At 36.4% G+C, this 13,225-nt stretch overlaps 1 protein-coding gene and 1 long non-coding RNA gene across 1 annotated transcript; one reads left to right on the forward strand and one right to left on the reverse strand.

Moving 5' to 3' along the window:
• LOC307169725 (SLAM family member 9-like) overlaps positions 1–13,225 on the reverse strand; it is a 114,329-nt gene that overhangs the window by 19,399 nt on the left and 81,705 nt on the right.
• Positions 1,689–5,797, forward strand: LOC307169746. The gene is made up of 3 exons (XR_013823181.1): positions 1,689–2,479; positions 3,155–3,256; positions 4,984–5,797. It is a non-coding gene; the product is annotated as an uncharacterized lncRNA (long non-coding RNA).

Consider the following 13,225-nt stretch of genomic DNA (forward strand, 5'->3'; position numbering starts at 1 on the left):
CTTTTGCAGATTAACTGGGAATAACTTATAATACATTTGCATTCTACTTCAGTGCTTCATTTCAGGACCCAGATTTGACATGGTTAACAATTCTAAAGTAAAAGTAATACTACTAAAACAAAATCAAATGCTGAAATGGATTAATATTACTATGAGCATCATCAATTATGAACATAAAATGTGCCGAAATGGAAAACTATTTTCAAAACACTTGTCCTTTAGGAGTTTTTTTCCAACTATCTCATGATTAGATTGTTTAGGTTAGTTGCATTTAAATATTTGCATACATTGTTTCCCTCAGAAGAGTCAGAGCAATATTTGGTTCATAACCAGACCTATCAGTTGAGAAACACTGCTCTATACTGCAACCAGACAGCAATATAGTGTCGGCCCAGATCCAAAATACCTAATACCTAATAATCTAAAATACCAAATCCTAAAAAAAAACTTAAAAAAAAACATTACCACGAAAAATGGTATAAAGACAGCAGCCCATTTAAAATACTCTTCATGAAAGTTACATAAAGTTATTCAATTTCAGTTTCTACATTCCCTATCAAAACATGTGCATGGTTTATTAAATAATCAATGCTGAACCTTTAAGGACACCAATTTTCTTTGTGAATGGATAATGTATTGTAAATAAATAAATGTTCTTCCTTGTTCTTCTACAGGGTGCATAAGTCAGTACACCCCTATGTTAAATTCCCATAGAGACAGGCAGTTTTTTATTTTTAAAGGCCAGTTACTTCATGGATCTAGGATAATATGCATCCTGATAAAGTTCCCTTGGCCTTTGGAATTAAAATAGCCCCACATCATCACATAGCCTTCACCATACCTAGAGATTGGCATGGAGTACTTTCCATAAGATCATGTCTCAATGCAAATAAAACCAGCTATAGGCTAACTGAAATAAAACCATGCCATTCAACAGAGGAAAATTAAGGGTCCGAACTTGTTGAGCAGCTGTTACCCCTGACTGTGACACATTACTTTGCACAATAAAAAACGTACAATTTTGTTCTTCCTGTATAGGGTAAACTGAATATCGAGATCCCATCCCAACCTGGTCTCACAGGATTCTGTGAAATGTCCACGTGCCCTTAACTCAAAATCCGTGGAGCCATCACGGAATCGCCCCAAATTCCGTGATGCGGCCACGGATATTACTCCAATGCAAGTCAATGACACTGACCTTCCGTGGTCCACACACGGATACCCGTTTCAATGACGGAGTACAGATCTCACTCAATCGACGTGCTTTCTCATTTGGAAACGCAACATTTGAAGTATTTGTGAACTTTTCCAACAACAAATGCCATAATGACGTTAACCTGACTGTTATTGAAGCTATTGCATTGTCCTGTCATCATAAAATTTCGGTTTGTTTCAGTTAGCCTAACCAAAGTCCCGTGATGGCACCACGGACCTCAACAACCTGACCTCACTCATGGACTTTGTAATGTTGCTGGCTTGTTTAGGAACTTATAAGCTTTAGGTCGACTGTGTTGCAATGGCATGTAATTAACTTGACATTTTGTCTCGTCCTGTCATCATAAAATCCAGTTTGATGGCGTTTTACACCTATTGCTCGCTTGGCTATAGTCAGATCTAAAATCTGTGATAGGAGCACGGAGTGAGTCTGTGGTGAGACCACGGATAACTCCAACGCGCAAGTCAATGACACTCATCTTCCGTGGTCCACACACGGATACCCGTTTCAATGACAGAGAACAGATCTCACTCAATGGACGTGCTTTCTCATTTGGAAACACAACATTTTAAGTATTTATTTATTTTCCAACACCAAATACCATAAAGACTTTAACCTCTCTGTTATTGTAGCTATTGCATTGTCCAGCCATCATAAAAATTCAGTCTGATTCTGTTAGCCAAACTGAAGTCCCGTGATGGCACCACGGACCTTAACAACCTGACCTCACTCACTGGATGGTGTGATGTTGCTCACTTGTTTAGACACTTGAAAGCTTTATGTCGACTGTGTTGCAATTTTGTCTTGTCCTGTCATCATAAAATCCAGTTTGATGGCTATTGCTCGCTTGGCCATATAGTCAGATCTAAAATCTGTGATAGGAGCACGGATTGAGTCTGTGGTGAGACCACGGATAACTCCAACGTTCGTGATATGGTCACGTAATTTAATCTATTGATTCGTGCCACGGACACGTTTATTTCGTAATTTTTCGTCTTTCGTGATTACAGCTCGATTATTTCTGCCTGTCGGCTGCAGCAGAGAAGTTGTTTAATCAACATTTATTCACGAGATCTTATCGTGGTTTATGTGTTTTTTTTTTTTTTATGTTATTATTTCGGTCTTATTGCCAGGGAAGCTGGATTGTTTTGCTGTTTATTGATCTTTTTAAAATGATATTTTATTAGTAGGAAATCGCGCTGAAGAAGTCTCGTTCCGAACACATCGCGATATTTGGCATCAGTTCACGTGTGTCAGCTGTTGGTAAGTAGCCTAGTAAATAAATACATAAATACGCTGTCCTAATAATGTGTGATATAATGTCTTTTCTGTTTGTCGATATTAATCTGCCAAATATATCTGCCATTTCCACGGAGACTTTGCGTTTCATTGCTTTCTAATTCAAAATATATGATTAAACACTGCATGTCACGTGACGTGCTATAGGCTTAGATATTCATATCAGATTAAAAATAGTACAATTAGTTCCAAAGTTGTATTTGTAGTAGAAGCACAGTAAAAACAACACTTACCATGCTTTTACCACAGTAACATTAGTTTTACTGTGATAGGGTGTGGTAAAAGGACAGTAACCACAAAACTTACCATGCTTTTACCACACTATTGGTAGTTTTAATGTGATACTTATTGTAAATGCACAGTAACCACAACACTTACCATGCTTTTACCACAGTAACCCTAGTTTTACTGTGATAGGGTGTGGTAAAAGGATAGTAACCACAAAACTTACCATGCTTTTACCTCTGTATTGATAGTTTTAAAGTGATATTTGATGTAAATGCATATTAACCACAACACTTGCCATGCTTTTAACGCTTTATAATGTAACATCCAATATTTGTAAGGTAAATCAGTACTTTTTCCTTTAAATAATCCTATATATTATACATAATTATATTTTCTTTTCTCTTTTTCCAGCTGAAAAGACCAAAAGGGCCTTTCGGACTCAGTCAGCCCATTATTGTTTGAGGAGAAGTAAACGGAGGAGACGGAAAGCTGCAAAGGCAAATATTCACAATGGTATGTATGTGTTGGGTTTTAACCCTAAATCAAACATTTTATCAAGCATTTGTTGTTTCTTAAAACTTTTCTCACAAAACCCATATCCCAATCAGTACAAACATAGTCTGAAAGTCTTAATAATTCACAAGATTTAACAAGTTGTCAAATTCGTACGATACTCGTACATATTTGTATACTCGTACACAATCCTGCAGCTTTTACTCCTAGTGCTGTCATTAGCCGCGTTTCCACTGTCGGGCCAGGGCCGGGCCAGGGCTTTAAACGGGCCGTGCCGGGCTAATAGCCTCGGGCCAATAGCACCGGGCCTGCGTTTCCACTGTCGGGCCAGAAGCTCCACAGCGCTTCACTAAAACACGCCCGTAACACGCCTCTCTGGAACAACGTCACACTAACCCATCATTTCACCAACAAATGGAAGTTTTATCAGAAAACTAATCAGAAATCACTGGAAACAGCGTTGAAAACAAACACGATAAAAGCGGCCGTTTGCTAGCATTTTTTTTGTTTGTTTACTTGAATATTAAAAACCCAAGCATCAATGTTTTACCACAGATTTACAATAAAAAGTGATACATTGATAATAATGAATTAATTTATGTCAAAATTGCACATTAGTCACTCATTAGTCACTTAGGTCTATTTCACAAAAGAAAGAGGACACACTTACTTTTTCAGTCGCGTCTGTTTCTTTATCATATTTACATCACATTTAGAAAAAAATGATAATTTCTACAACTTTATGCCACGACCTGAGGAGCTTTAGCAATCTCTCGACTCCCATACAGATATTTCAGTCAGAGAAACAGAGGAAGCTCCCGAAAAAAAAGTTACTTTATTTTATGATAGTCCGGTTTAAAGAGACGAGACGTAGGCTATGACAGATAAAATAAAAACATGACTGTCATAGCCTTTAAGATTGGTCTGATTTCTTCAAGCGTTCGCTATGTTTTTTTTAATATGCGTATCTTCAAGCGTTTACTATGTTTACTATGGTAACGGTTAGTGCGCATAGTCTTTTGCATCACAAACAGAAGGCATTCAAACATGAACGCGAGTTAAATTATTTTATTTTTAAGTCTTTAATGCTGACAGAATCATCCGGCGCTGGTAAACTCCTCCTCTGTTGGTAACCACTCCTCTAGCCCGAGCTGGCCCGCTTTGGCCCAAGGTATTCGACGGGCCAGAAATCCTGGCCGTTGGCCTCGAGTAAGCCCCGATCCAGCCCCGGAAGTGACAGTGGAAACGCGACTGGCCCTGGCACGCACTAGCACGGCCCGGCCCTGGCCCGACAGTGGAAACGCGGCTATTGGCTACTGCCTCAATTCCTGTACATATTTATCGCGATATTTGTAAATCAGTTGCGCCACTTCTTGGAAAGTTGTCGGATATCCCACACACTGTCAGAAAGTTTATATTAATTGCAAATTGGTCCCCGTCTGTTCATGTTCCAGTGATACATGATGTCTCTCCACACCTCATAACCTACCTCTGTTTGCAAGAGTGGAAAAGCTTATCTGACTTGTCACATGACATCAAATACTCGATTATTTTGTCATAATCAGAATGTTACACTGCTGATAACTGTCCCGTTTGCATGTAAATCATTTTCGTATGATTATTGCTTGCTATTAAAGACATACTTTTATTCATAGAAATGCCCACATATCAGTGAACTTATAACATAAAAATGCTTTTAACATTTAATTATGCAACACTCTTTACAGAAAACATATCCCACGGTTATGGATAAACTCACAACGTCATCATCAAGTGCTGTGCTGGGCACATTGGGCAACAAGTGTCCTCCAACGTATTCGATCCGTGGCCAAGTTCTCCACATCTTCCCATGGGACACTGACATTCTTCAGGTCTTCATGAAACATCTGTCTCTGTGTCTTCCTTGGTCTTCCCTGTCTCCTGCATCCTCCTGGTGGTGTCCACTTCATCACTGTGTTTGGGTGTTGTTGTTTGGGCATGCGTAGGATGTGTCCAGCGAGGTGCACCCTTTCCTCCTCAGTCCCACTCCTCCTCAGGATCTCTTTGATATATGCAGAACCAATATTGAAAATAGTGATTTATCTTTTTCCATATTGTTAAAGCATTTTGTTTTCTCTTTTCAGCTTCATAAACTGTACTTGATTTCTGCCTAATGCCTTTATCAAAAAAGTGTCAGTGTTCATCAGGTGTTTTGCTAAAGGACATATTCATTGCAAAGTTACAATAAAAGTGACCAATAATCACAAGGATATAGAATGAAAGTTGAGAATGTAAAATGTTGTGCTTATGTTTTTGCCTATTTGTTCTTTAAAGCTAAGAAACAAATGTATTTTCACATAACAAAGTTGAATCTCATCTTTTGGTTTGTAAATATATAACTTCATCATAGCAATTTTTTGAACGTTAATGTATGTGTCACTATAATAGATTGCCCCTGTATCTGGATATTTTTAATGAACTGATTTTTATACTGTTGCGCAGTAGTTTTGGCGCTACATTTGTCTTTAAACAGTTTGACATTAAATATTGGAATAAGCTTTCAAAATTGTGTCCATTCATTGTGCTTTTGTTACACTTATTTGAATATAATTGATATATCTTTGACTATACATACACTGTAAATGTTAGAAGCACTTTAGTAGGCCTACATGCAATTATCTTTAATTAAAATACTGCAAAACTACTCCTGCTGTAGGCCTTTGCTTAGAAAAAAGTTTCTCTTTCAAATGTATTTATGCATCAGTCTAATCAAATAAGCAAATTTGTGTCATTGATCATGTGAACTCGTTTTTGGACGGTAACCACACAAAGAGTCTTTTGTTTTTAAATATGAGTGTTATAATTTAATTAGAAATAATACATGTTTAACAGCCTTAATTAAATATTTAAGGTATCTATCCCTGCAGCCGGAACCAGAAGAGATCTGTCATCATTTGCCATAAATGGGCATGTAAGTGTGACGCATTTATTCAGCTGGGTTTGTATTGGCCGTGACTTTATCGCAGAACTCGCTGTGATTGGACAATCGTTTAACCCATATAAACTGGCGCTTCATGTTACAAAGTATGGTTTGGTGTTATTATTACATTAGTTATACATTAAGCTAACTATAAAGTGTCTCTATAATGTGAGAAATTACTCCTTTACCGAGATCCTAACCCTAACCCTAAGCATGTCTGCACATTTCAATGAACTACAGAACAATGCTTCCTGTTCCACTGATAGAATGACAGAGATATGTGGGTAATGTAGTATAAAACGTTTAGTAATAAAACAATAAATGTTAAATAAATTATATATTTAATGGACAACTGGATATCTTCATTGCGCAAACCTTTATGACATATATGAGGGACAGGCTGAAATTTGATATTTTACTGTGAGCACTTTAAAAATAACCTTTATGCCAGCTTTCCATATATATCTGAAAACTGTGGCCAACATTATTTATTATACATAGCATAAGCAGTCGTCCTGCCGATTTTCTCTTTGATACACTAACCGGACTTCGAGTTACAGCCATTTGAAATGTGCATTTGTTTGCTCTTCTGGGGGCCATTGCTGGGCCATACAATCTACACAGATCTACACACACTATTACTATTACACAAGGGTAATGCACCATTCAGTAAAACAACAAAAAAACAGTGCCAACATTTCCTTCACCCCCTGATTGCTGCTTATATGCCTGACATCAGTGATATATGCTTTCATTCAAAAAGCAGTTGTAGATGTGCTAGAATGATCAACATGGATCATCTTCAATTAAGCGTTAAGTATTTATAGCAAGATAGCCACTGCAGCCTCTTGCTATTCACATAGCTTCCTTTTATTTCACTGCAAACTGGCATACATGCAAGTATGTGCAACTTTTGTTGCATTGTTGTCCCAAATATCATTAACCAGATCTATATTTTTTATGTCCCAAGTAAAAGAATCATGGTCATTAATTATATGTAGTAATTTATAAGTTATTAATTATATGTAGGCCTAGTTATTTTTTAATTAATTAAACTAAAGAAATAAGAAATTAAAATTTCTCAAATAAAAATGTCTATTTACTGTACCACACACCACTTTCAATACACAATAGTCACCATACTTTATTAAACAACACTTTATTGGAGGACACAGAATAAAGTTAATAAAGTAGCATAAAGACAAATGAGATTCAAGATAAATAAAAATGTGTCTTCAAAAATACATTAACATCATAATAGTCCATTCACAGCTGCTGAAGCCATAAAATTAGTGCCAGAGAATCATATTCAGTCACCTACAGAAAACAGATTTGATATTGTGTTGGAAAATAATGATTCATTATCACAGCTAAACTGGTTTCTTGCTCTTCCCTGTACGTCTCTATCATGTTCGTGTTCTTCTTCCTCGTCTAAACAGTTTGTTCAGTTGAAGAACAGAAGATGTGATCACTGATGTGGTGTAGCTTTTTCTCAAACAGAAGAAGAAGTCTCAACATCCCATTGTCAGGCGTTCTCCAGTCCTGGTCTGAAAGTAAAACAGAAAACAGCAACCATTCAAATAAAGTTGTTTAATGGCCAGTCGGGTCAGCTTATGTTCTGCATGCAGTGATGGTTTACTCTGGCCCTCAGCGTCCACTGTCCTGCAGGTTTAGCTCCGACCTCAAACCCTCCTGCCTATTGTCTAGAAATAAACCTGAAGACTTTGGTTAAAATTTTCAGATGTGCTCGATTAGGGTTGGAGGTTAACTCTTAACTAACCTGAAAAAGTAGAATGCAAAGGGCCAGAGTTGCCTGTTCCTTACATAAATTTACAAAGCAGCAGTCAGTACATTATATAATATACACATTGAAGTATTTATTATATATATATATATATATATATATATATATATATATATATATATATATATTGGAGCACATAATATAAGCTAAGTACTGAACAAAAACTGTTTTACCCATATCAACAGCAACCTATTTTAAAAGATTTTTAAGAAAGGCATTGTCTCTTTTGAGCCTTTGCCAGTGATGCTTGATTTCTTTCCAGACAACATACTCTTCTGTCACTTGTTTCAAGAGCTTCACATGATCAAAAACCAAGTGAAAACCTGTACAATGTAAAATTGTCAACATCAAATTATGTACTACATTTTACAGCATTGTTTCAATTCAAGACATACCAATGGACTCGCGCACTTTTCTGTCTTCTTTGGGCACCAGATGTTCCTTCCTCACCCGAAACAAAGGACTTATTCGATTAGCTTGCGTTGATATAAGGACTGGTCTTCCTTCTCTGCTGTAAAACAAGATAGTCTCGACTTACTCTATGTGCAATTACTATTGTTCCTGAAACATAAATTAAGACAGTATTAAATAAGTTAATTTACCATATGATTCAGGAGAGAACATTTGATGAGTAAATACTGATTGCAATATTCTAGAAACTTCACCTGGGAAGGGCTGATCACGGCAAGATTCGCTGCGTCTCACTAGTAGCTCTTGTAATGGTTGGCTCCTAAAAGAGCTGTTGAGTTTGATATTGTAGAGCTTTAAAAAAAAGGACTAAGCAATCCTGCAAAACAGAAAGGAAGGTAATTTTAATACATTACTTGCAAATAGTCAGTTTATAACTGTATGATATGTTTTCTGTAAAGAGTGTTGCATAATTAAATGTTAAAAGCATTTTTATGTTATAAGTTCACTGATATGTGGGCATTTCTATGAATAAAAGTATGTCTTTAATAGCAAGCAATAATCATACGAAAATGATTTACATGCAAACGGGACAGTTATCAGCAGTGTAACATTCTGATTATGACAAAATAATCGAGTATTTGATGTCATGTGACAAGTCAGATAAGCTTTTCCACTCTTGCAAACAGAGGTAGGTTATGAGGTGTGGAGAGACATCATGTATCACTGGAACATGAACAGACGGGGACCAATTTGCAATTAATATAAACTTTCTGACAGTGTGTGGGATATCCGACAACTTTCCAAGAAGTGGCGCAACTGATTTACAAATATCGCGATAAATATGTACAGGAATTGAGGCAGTAGCCAATGACAGCACTAGGAGTAAAAGCTGCAGGATTGTGTACGAGTATACAAATATGTACGAGTATCGTACGAATTTGACAACTTGTTAAATCTTGTGAATTATTAAGACTTTCAGACTATGTTTGTACTGATTGGGATATGGGTTTTGTGAGAAAAGTTTTAAGAAACAACAAATGCTTGATAAAATGTTTGATTTAGGGTTAAAACCCAACACATACATACCATTGTGAATATTTGCCTTTGCAGCTTTCCGTCTCCTCCGTTTACTTCTCCTCAAACAATAATGGGCTGACTGAGTCCGAAAGGCCCTTTTGGTCTTTTCAGCTGGAAAAAGAGAAAAGAAAATATAATTATGTATAATATATAGGATTATTTAAAGGAAAAAGTACTGATTTACCTTACAAATATTGGATGTTACATTATAAAGCGTTAAAAGCATGGCAAGTGTTGTGGTTAATATGCATTTACATCAAATATCACTTTAAAACTATCAATACAGAGGTAAAAGCATGGTAAGTTTTGTGGTTACTGTCCTTTTACCACACCCTATCACAGTAAAACTAGGGTTACTGTGGTAAAAGCATGGTAAGTGTTGTGGTTACTGTGCATTTACAATAAGTATCACATTAAAACTACCAATAGTGTGGTAAAAGCATGGTAAGTTTTGTGGTTACTGTCCTTTTATCACACCCTATCACAGTAAAACTAATGTTACTGTGGTAAAAGCATGGTAAGTGTTGTTTTTACTGTGCTTCTACTACAAATACAACTTTGGAACTAATTGTACTATTTTTAATCTGATATGAATATCTAAGCCTATAGCACGTCACGTGACATGCAGTGTTTAATCATATATTTTGAATTAGAAAGCAATGAAACGCAAAGTCTCCGTGGAAATAGCAGATATATTTGGCAGATTAATATCGACAAACAGAAAAGACATTATATCACACATTATTAGGACAGCGTATTTATGTATTTATTTACTAGGCTACTTACCAACAGCTGACACACGTGAACTGATGCCAAATATCGCGATGTGTTCGGAACGAGACTTCTTCAGCGCGATTTCCTACTAATAAAATATCATTTTAAAAAGATCAATAAACAGCAAAACAATCCAGCTTCCCTGGCAATAAGACCGAAATAATAACATAAAAAAAAAACACATAAACCACGATAAGATCTCGTGAATAAATGTTGATTAAACAGCTTCTCTGCTGCAGCCGACAGGCAGAAATAATCGAGCTGTAATCACGAAAGACGAAAAATTACGAAATAAACGTGTCCGTGGCACGAATCAATAGATTAAATTACGTGACCATATCACGAACGTTGGAGTTATCCGTGGTCTCACCACAGACTCACTCCGTGCTCCTATCACAGATTTTAGATCTGACTATAGCCAAGCGAGCAATAGGTGTAAAACGCCATCAAACTGGATTTTATGATGACAGGACGAGACAAAATGTCAAGTTAATTACATGCCATTGCAACACAGTCGACCTAAAGCTTATAAGTTCCTAAACAAGCCAGCAACATTACAAAGTCCATGAGTGAGGTCAGGTTGTTGAGGTCCGTGGTGCCATCACGGGACTTTGGTTAGGCTAACTGAAACAAACCGAAATTTTATGATGACAGGACAATGCAATAGCTTCAATAACAGTCAGGTTAACGTCATTATGGCATTTGTTGTTGGAAAAGTTCACAAATACTTCAAATGTTGCGTTTCCAAATGAGAAAGCACGTCGATTGAGTGAGATCTGTACTCCGTCATTGAAACGGGTATCCGTGTGTGGACCACGGAAGGTCAGTGTCATTGACTTGCATTGGAGTAATATCCGTGGCCGCATCACGGAATTTGGGGCGATTCCGTGATGGCTCCACGGATTTTGAGTTAAGGGCACGTGGACATTTCACGGAATCCTGTGAGACCAGGTTGCCCATCCACTGACCACCACTTCAGCCCTATGTACAGACGCTTGTCGAATATGTGGGTACAAAATAACATCACTAGTCCCCACATTCATAATTGGGACTAATTGTCCTTTTTCTGGGGACACTATTGAACCTAAATTAAAGATCTGATGTTTCTGATGGTCAGAGATCCAGTTTGATTGTCCATCTGGAGTTTGTCTCTGAATCTACCATCATTACTGACAGATATATAGTTTATTTGGCCCCTTTTAATGATTTCAGCTATTCAAGTGTTTTGAGGTCCAAACATCCAGTTTCAGATCATCTCTCTGTAATAATAATAACTACACACTCCACTTTCTAAAACTGAACAACTGTAAACGTCTAATACGTCAACTTCATGTGAAAAAAAAAAAAAAAAACGGATAAGACAACAGAAACTGCAGGTTTAAAATAATACATAATATAATTTTAATACAGAAGTGAAGTGATCAAGGATCTTAAGTGTGTTTCTGCTTAAGTGTGTTTCTTATATACAAAGAAAAACCTTCCAGTGAATTCAACCGATCTTAACCCACTGTAAAGTAACAGGATCACACAACCGAAAATAATGTCTGATTCTGGTATTCATTAAAATTTAAAATAAAATGCCCATAGTTTTACATGCACAACATGAAGGACACTGCTTTACCCATCTCATCTCATCTCATCTCACCTCATCTCATCTCATCTCATCTCATCTCATCTCAGTGTGTGCAACCTCATACTTTAGGTTTACGTTTAGTGGAGACAAACACAATCAGTACAGTTTAGAAATGTTTATTTCACAGCGAATATGCAAAACACAGCATAATGATTGCAACACGGTTATAAGGTACATACACTGAAAACTTTTGTAAAAAAAAAAAAAGAAAAAAGAAAAATTCGCATTACATTACATTAGCCCACTATTTAATGGCACTGAAGCATTTAGTAGAGAATGTCTCTTTGTAAAATCTTCTTGCTTGGTGATTACATTACAACGTTTAATGTGTAAATACACACACAGTGTGTGTGTCATATACACTGACATGACAATAATAAAGATAATCTCAGATTACCATTATAAGATAAATGGTAAAATAAGCATTTGATCCTAAGGCTGTGCATTTACAGTCAGTACAGCTGATTCAGTGTACAGAACCAGCAGAGACTAACTTGACCTTGATCCATGATAACCAGCCTAATCCAGTGCGTGGTATTCTTGTAAATCTCACTCCCAGTCAGCAGAGGGAGCCATTGGCTAATACACATATTCAACAGGCTACTAAATGCCTGTTGCTCTCATTACTTACTACTTCTCTTTATCGCTTTTTCCTGACTGAATAGGAGAGTATCACGTGGATGGCTGTATAATAATACTAACAACTAAGCACACAAACCAGCTCTATACTCAAGTCTAGACATGCATGACTGAGTTATGAAGCCTGTAAAAAATGATTTTAATGGTCAAAGACTATTTTTTTAAGACGTTTTTTAACAAGTCATTGTATAATTTACAGTGAAAAAACGTAAATTGACATTCCCACAATTCCCTGCGTGACACTTTTGATGTATTTTTGATGTACATTTGATGTATTTTTGTTGAAATAATGTTTCTTCATAGTTTTCTTAGTTTTTTTTTTCTAACCAGTTATGACATTAGGGTTTTATGTTACATTTAATGTTGTTAAATTAATGTTTATTGCATTTTTAAAATGTGTGTTACCATGATGGTGTTTAGTGTTTGTGTGAATGACACTGTGCAGCTTCTATAAATTACTACTAACTTTGTTGTGGAAGAGCTGCTTGTGATGAGCTTTAATTCATCATGTGATTATCATCACCACTGTGATTGGTCGTTGTCAGTGTGTTACTATGGTACAAAAGTTCAATAGGTCAGTAAATTAACATTATATCAGATAATTAAATACGGTTTAATACTGTAAATTTAAGAAAAGTATGTAAAATCTAAAATCTTTCTCTGAAATGTATT

The sequence above is a fragment of the Squalius cephalus genome (assembly GCF_949319135.1).
Source record: "Squalius cephalus genome assembly, chromosome: 13".
Taxonomy (NCBI): Eukaryota; Metazoa; Chordata; class Actinopteri; order Cypriniformes; family Leuciscidae; genus Squalius; species Squalius cephalus.